Source organism: Triticum dicoccoides, chromosome 4A, assembly GCF_002162155.2.
Source record: "Triticum dicoccoides isolate Atlit2015 ecotype Zavitan chromosome 4A, WEW_v2.0, whole genome shotgun sequence".
NCBI classification, from domain to species: Eukaryota; Viridiplantae; Streptophyta; class Magnoliopsida; order Poales; family Poaceae; genus Triticum; species Triticum dicoccoides.
Genome location: NC_041386.1, coordinates 380,662,008 through 380,668,336, shown reverse-complemented (window position 1 = coordinate 380,668,336; position 6,329 = coordinate 380,662,008).

The window sequence follows — 6,329 nt, the reverse complement described above, 5'->3', positions numbered from 1 at the left end:
GCACCCAAGGACACATATGATTTTTCAACCAATTTATATGCACTGGAGCATGTGCATGTAGTTCAAATTTGAATTATTCACATAAATGCATTGAAACCTCAGTTAATGCATAGAAATGTCCAAACGAACCCCGAAAAATCACAAAAAATCACACAACATTGTTGTTCTAAGTTGACACGAGAGAAAAAATTGAAAGCAGCATGAGGAAATGGATATCATTTCGTCCACAAAGGTGGGACGTTCCCTACCGAAAACCATCATGCTTGTTGTGAGAAGCTCCGGTTGTGAGAAGCATATACCCAAACCTGCCTCAAATGGGACAAAATTTGTACCACGACATGTTGATGCCACTCCGTGATGTCATACCAAGTTTCATGAATTTCAGACGAGTTTTGGATTTACTAGAATTTAAAAACCATGCATCTCAATGTTTTGCCGGCAATCAACGGTGCCCCGGTGTTTGAAATTCATTCCCATTTCTCGCATGGGACCTAAGCATGCACCCAAGGACACATATTTCATTTTTCAACCAATTTATATGCACTGGAGCATGTGTATGTAGTTCAAATTTGAATTATGCACATAAATGCATTGAAAACTCAGTTCTTTCATACAAATGTCCAAACGAACCTCGAAAAATCACAAAAAATCACACAACACTACTGTTGTTCTATGTTGACACGAGAAAAAAATTTGAAAGCAATAAGAGGCAATGGATATCGTTTCATCCACAAAGGTGGGACGTTCCCTACCGAAAACCATCATGCTTGTTGTGAGAAGCTCCGGTATGTTTGAAGCATATACCCAAACATGTCCCAGATGGGAGAAAATTTGTACCCCGGCATGCTGATGCCGCTCCATGATAGCATGCCAAGTTTCATGAATTTCAGATGAGTATTGAATTCACTAGAATTTAAAAACCATGCATCTCAATGTTTTACCGCTAATTAACGGTGCTCCGGTGTTTGAAATTCATTAAAATTTCTTGCATGGGACCTAAGCATGCACCCAAGGACACATATTTGATTATTCAACCAATTTATATGCACTGGAGCAAGTTCTTGTAGTTCAAATTTGAATTATGCGCATACATGCATTCAAAACTCAGTTAAGGCATAAAAATGTCCAAACGAACCCCGAAAAATCACAAAAAATCACGCAACACTCCTGTTGTTCTATGTTGTCACGAGAAAAAAATTGAATGCAATAAGAGGCAATGGATATCGTTTCATCCACAAAGGTGGGACGTTCCCTACCAAAAACCATCATGCTTGTTGTGAGAAGCTCCAGTTTGTGAGAAGGATATACCTAAACCTGTCCCAAATGGGACAAAATTTGTACCACGGCCTGTTGACGCTGCTCCATGATAGCATGCCAAGTTTCATGAATTTCAGACGAGTTTTGGATTTTACTAGAATTAAAAACTATGCATCTCAATGTTTTGCTGGCAATCAACAGTGCCCCGGTGTTTGAAATTCATTCCCATTTCTTGCATGGGACCTAAGCATGCACCCAAGGACACATATTTGATTTTTCAACCAATTTATATGCACTGGAGCATGTGCATGTAGTTCAAATTTGAATTATTGACATAAATGCATTGAAAACTCAGTTAATGCATAGAAATGTCCAAACGAACACCAAAAAATCACAAAAAATCACACAACACTCCTGTTGTTCTAAGTTGACACGAGAAAAAAAATTGAAAGCAATAAGAGGAAATGGATATCGTTTCGTCCACAAAGGTGGGACGTTCCCTACCGAAAACCATCATGCTTGTTGTGAGAAGCTCCGGTTTGTGAGAAGCATATACCCAACCTGCCGCAAATGGGGAAAAAATTTATACAACGACATGTTGATGCCACTCCATGATAGCATGCCAATTTTCATGAATTTCAGGCGAGTTTTGGATTTACTAGAATTTAAAAACCATGCATCTCAATGTTTTGCCGGCAATCAACGGTGCCCCGGTGTTTGCAATTCATTTCCATTTCTTGTATGGGACCTAAGCATGCACCTAAGGACACATATTTGATGTTTCAACCAATTTATATGCACTGGAGCATGTGCATGTAGTTCAAATTTGAATTATGCACATAAATGCATTGAAAACTCAGTTAATGCATAAAAATGTCCAAACGAACCTCGACAAATCACACAACACTCCTGTTGTTCTATGTTGACACGAGAAAAAAATATGAAAGCAATAAGTGTCGGTGTACTAGAATAGGGGTACCCTAGTAACCCGAACTTGTGCACGGGCAGTTGCAGCACCCCGCGGCAAGGCTTGCCGGGCGAACGCCAAGATTCTCCAAGGTTCCCTTGGAGCCATTCAAGAACAAAGTATTTAAGCTCAGGAGACAAGGCCCCGGCAAGAGGAGCTTGCCGGGAAGGCCAACCAGGACACTCCAAGGAACTTGCCGCGACGCGCCTCGCGCTCCGGCAAGGCAACAAGGCCCCGGCAAGAGGAGCTTGCCGGGAAGACCAACCAAGGTACCTCGAGGCCCGGTGAGCGACAAGCTTCCGGACCCGACAAGATAACAACAATGGCAAGGCGCTTGCCGCGGCAGGCGGCCACTCTGTGCCCACGCTCCAGCGCATCCACCAACGTGTCGCTCTGGGGGCCTCTCCAGGCGCGCGTGGCGGGAGGCTGTGCAGCCAGCGGTGCGCAGTGGCATGCGAAGCTGACAAGATCGCCATCGTGGCGAATGATGGCGCCCCTAACGGTCCTTTTCTGCACTGTTTGGGCGACTCAGACGGGCCTTTAATGCCCTTGTCCCCTGTCGTCGGGGTTAGGTAGGGTGCACTGTACAAGTAACTGTACCAACCACCCCACTTTTTACATTTGTACCCTTCTCTGCGTTGCCACCTGTCGGTGACCCCTTTAGCGTATAAAAGGAGGCCCATGCGCAACGTAGAGGGGGTTGGGGTTCGATTCATTCGTGAGCGAGAAAACACTTAGCTCTCTCTCTAGAGCAAGAAGATAATAGAACCAGACAAGCAGCAGTAGGAGTGTTATCTCCCCTGAGAGCTCTGAAGCTGGGTAAACTTCTCGTGTGCTTCGCCTCGATCTGCTCTTCGTGCGATCTCCGCCCCCCGCCGAACCGAAAGGGGCCCGGTCCGCCGGCCCCATAGGTGTTCGAGGATCAGTTTCCCCGACATCTTTGGCGCACCAGGTAGGGGGCGTCGAGATTGTGTGAACCTGATCCGGCGTTCACACGAGCTAGATCTTCATTCCCTTCATCAACATGCCACCGAAGAAGAAGACTTCCTCCACCGTTGGAGCAAACGGGTGGTGGAATGGACGCCAGCGGAAGAATGGACGTCGACGAGGAAGCTCATGATGCCGCCAGGTCCAAGAACAAGGCTGCACACACCTCGGCGACTGTACATGTTCCGCGCCACTCTCAGGAGGCGCAAGATCAACAGCATCATGGCACTCGCAGTGCCATACGCGTGATAGGCCAAGACCAAGCTGGTGGATCTCGGGGCGCTCAAGACCAGCATGCACGCCAGCATGTTGGCACGAGCGGGGCACGGTCGCCTAGACGGGATACTGCTCCTTCTAACATAGTTAGAAGTTCGAGCACGTCCCGCTCCTCGCGCCGTCCGCCCCTGCCACCCACCACTCCAGCAGAAGCTTTGGCGCGAGCTCAACTTCTCCTAGATTACCCTCCGACGTCGGACAAGATCGACGAATGGAGGGCCACCATTCAGAGTCTCATCGGCTACGCCAACGGCGACATTCCACGGCGGCCGAGCGCGTCGCCGCTGCGGCAGGGTTGCCGGGCACGAGCCGGTGGCGACGAAATGGGTGGAGGTGCAACTACCATGCAATCACCACCCCGAAGGCCAAGATCGCCGACTCACCGGATCCACGTCGACAGCGACTCCACCGCATCTTCGGATCCACGAGCTCGTCGCGATCAGCGCCAAGTTCTTCATGATCGACAACAAGAAGACGCTCGAACTCGCATCGACCGCCAAAGAGAAGCGCGACGTCAATCCGACAAGCGCGCTGGGCCCTCTGTTGACATGCATGCGCCAGGGGAACCAGGCGATCTGCCGTACGTGGTAGGTTGCCCTGTGTTCACTCGTGAGCTGCGGCAAGTCCAGTGGCCCAGCATGAAGAACTTCAAGCCAGATGTACCGGAGAAGTACGACGGCAAGACGCATCCGTCAGAGTTCCTCAACATCTACACCATCACGGTGCAGGCTGCCGGGGGACGGGATGACAAGATCCTTGCCAACTACTTCCCGCTGGTGCTCAAGCCCAACGTCAGATCTTGGCTTATGCACTTGCCGGACAACTCAATATCCTCTTGGGCTGATCTGTGCCATCAATTCGTCGGCGCCTTCACAGGCGGACACAAGCCTCATGGCCAGGAGAGTGATCTTCATCTGCTCGCCCAGAAGGAAGGAGAGCCCCTGCGCAAGTACATTCAGAGATTCAGCAGTGTGCAGCACAACATCCCATACATCCACCCTGCCATGGTGATCAGCGTGTTCCATCAGAACATGCGAAACCGCAGGATGCGGGAGGAAATGGCGATGTGCAAGATCAGGGATGTCAGTGAGTTATATGCACTGGCCGACAAGTGTGCACGCGCTGAGGAAGGGAGGAGACTCCCCAGAGAGAATGTAGGAGCGGGAGGATCTGACAGTGAAGATGCTGCCCCGTCAAGGAAAAATCGGCGGCGGAACAACAGAAGGAGGAAAGGCAAAGAGGTGCTAGTTGTTGAGCAGTCCGGCAACGGTGGTGGCGCCAAGGAAGCCAAAGCTGGTGACTCCGGCAAGGAGGTTGCCGCGGAGGTGGCGGTCGCCGACAAGCAGGACGGCACCAACAAGCAGTATTGCAAGATCCACCGCACCAAGGGCCATGACCTCCAGAACTATAAGAAAGTCGAGCAGCTTGTTGAGCAACAGAAAGCTTAATACGAGCGGCGCGACAAGGAGAAGGCCCAGGAAGGTGCTGGGGGATCCGGCAAGAAACGTACCGGCCGAGGAGGACGCCGCGGCAAGGCCAAGCAGCAGCAAGGAGACAGAGCTCCCCGCGGCCGCGACAAGGATGAAGATGACAACGACGATGAAGACATGGATGACGAGGAGACTGATGAGCAGGAGTTCCAGAAAGCCACAGAGGTCCTGTGCATTGACGGTGGTGCTTCTCTGCATACCTCGCACCGTCAGCTCAAGCAGTGGGTGCGGGAAGTTAATGCAGCAGAACCACCCGTCGAGTCACGCAAGCCTCTGAAATGGTCCGGCACGCCTATCATCTTTGATATTGAGGACCACCCGGATCGCATAACTGCGGTCGGGTGCTTGCCGATGTTGGTTTCACCAACAATCCGCAACCTCAAGGTCACTAATATGCTAGTTGACGGCGGGGCCGGCTTGAACCTGATCTCCTCCGCGGTGCTCCAGAAACTCCAGATCCCCGACAGCGAGCTCGAAGAGACCGATACATTTCAAGGAATCAACCCGGGAAGGAGCAAGCCGAAGGGAAAGATCACGTTGCCGGTAACATTTGACAGCGAACTGAACTTCAGGACTGAGAGGGTCACATTTGATGTTGCTTACTTTCCATTACCTTACAATGGAATCCTTGGCCGTCCGGCACTCGCCAAGTTCATGGCAGCCTCTCACTATGCGTACAACGTACTGAAAATGCCAGGCCCGATAAGTGTCATCTCTGTCCCTGGTGACAAGAAGGATGCTCTTATCTATGCCGACAAGATCTACCGGGAAGCAGTAGCCGCAGCAAAACGCAAGACACTTGCCGCTGAAGCTCCCGGGGGGAAGAAGAAGACCAAGTCCGGCAAGAGCTCTGATGCCCACTCCGGCAAGCGCACCTCTTCGGAGTGCTGCGCTACCGTCGAGGACGCACCATCGAGCTCCACCGGCAAGTGTAAGAAGGCAATGGCAGCCCCACTTGAGACCAAGAAGGTGTCCGCCAAGGAGGATGACGCTGGTGGTACCTTCACCATCAGCGCCACTCTTGACCCCAAATAGGAAAGCGCGCTCGTTGCTTTCCTGCGGGCGAATGTCGACGTGTTTGCATGGTAACTGTCTGATATCCTCGGTGTTCCCAGGAAAGTAATTGAGCACCACCTTGCCGTCTGTCCTCATGCGCGGCCCGTCAAGTAGAGAGTCAGGAAACAGGCAGTGGAGCGCCAAGAATTCATCGCAGAAGAAATCAAGAAGTTGGAAGCAGCAGGCCTTGTCAGAGGAGTGCTCCATCCCACGTGGTTGGCCAATCCTGTTGTTGTGCGCAAGGCTAACGGGAAATGGAGACTTTGTATTGACTTCACTGATGTTAATAAAGCTTG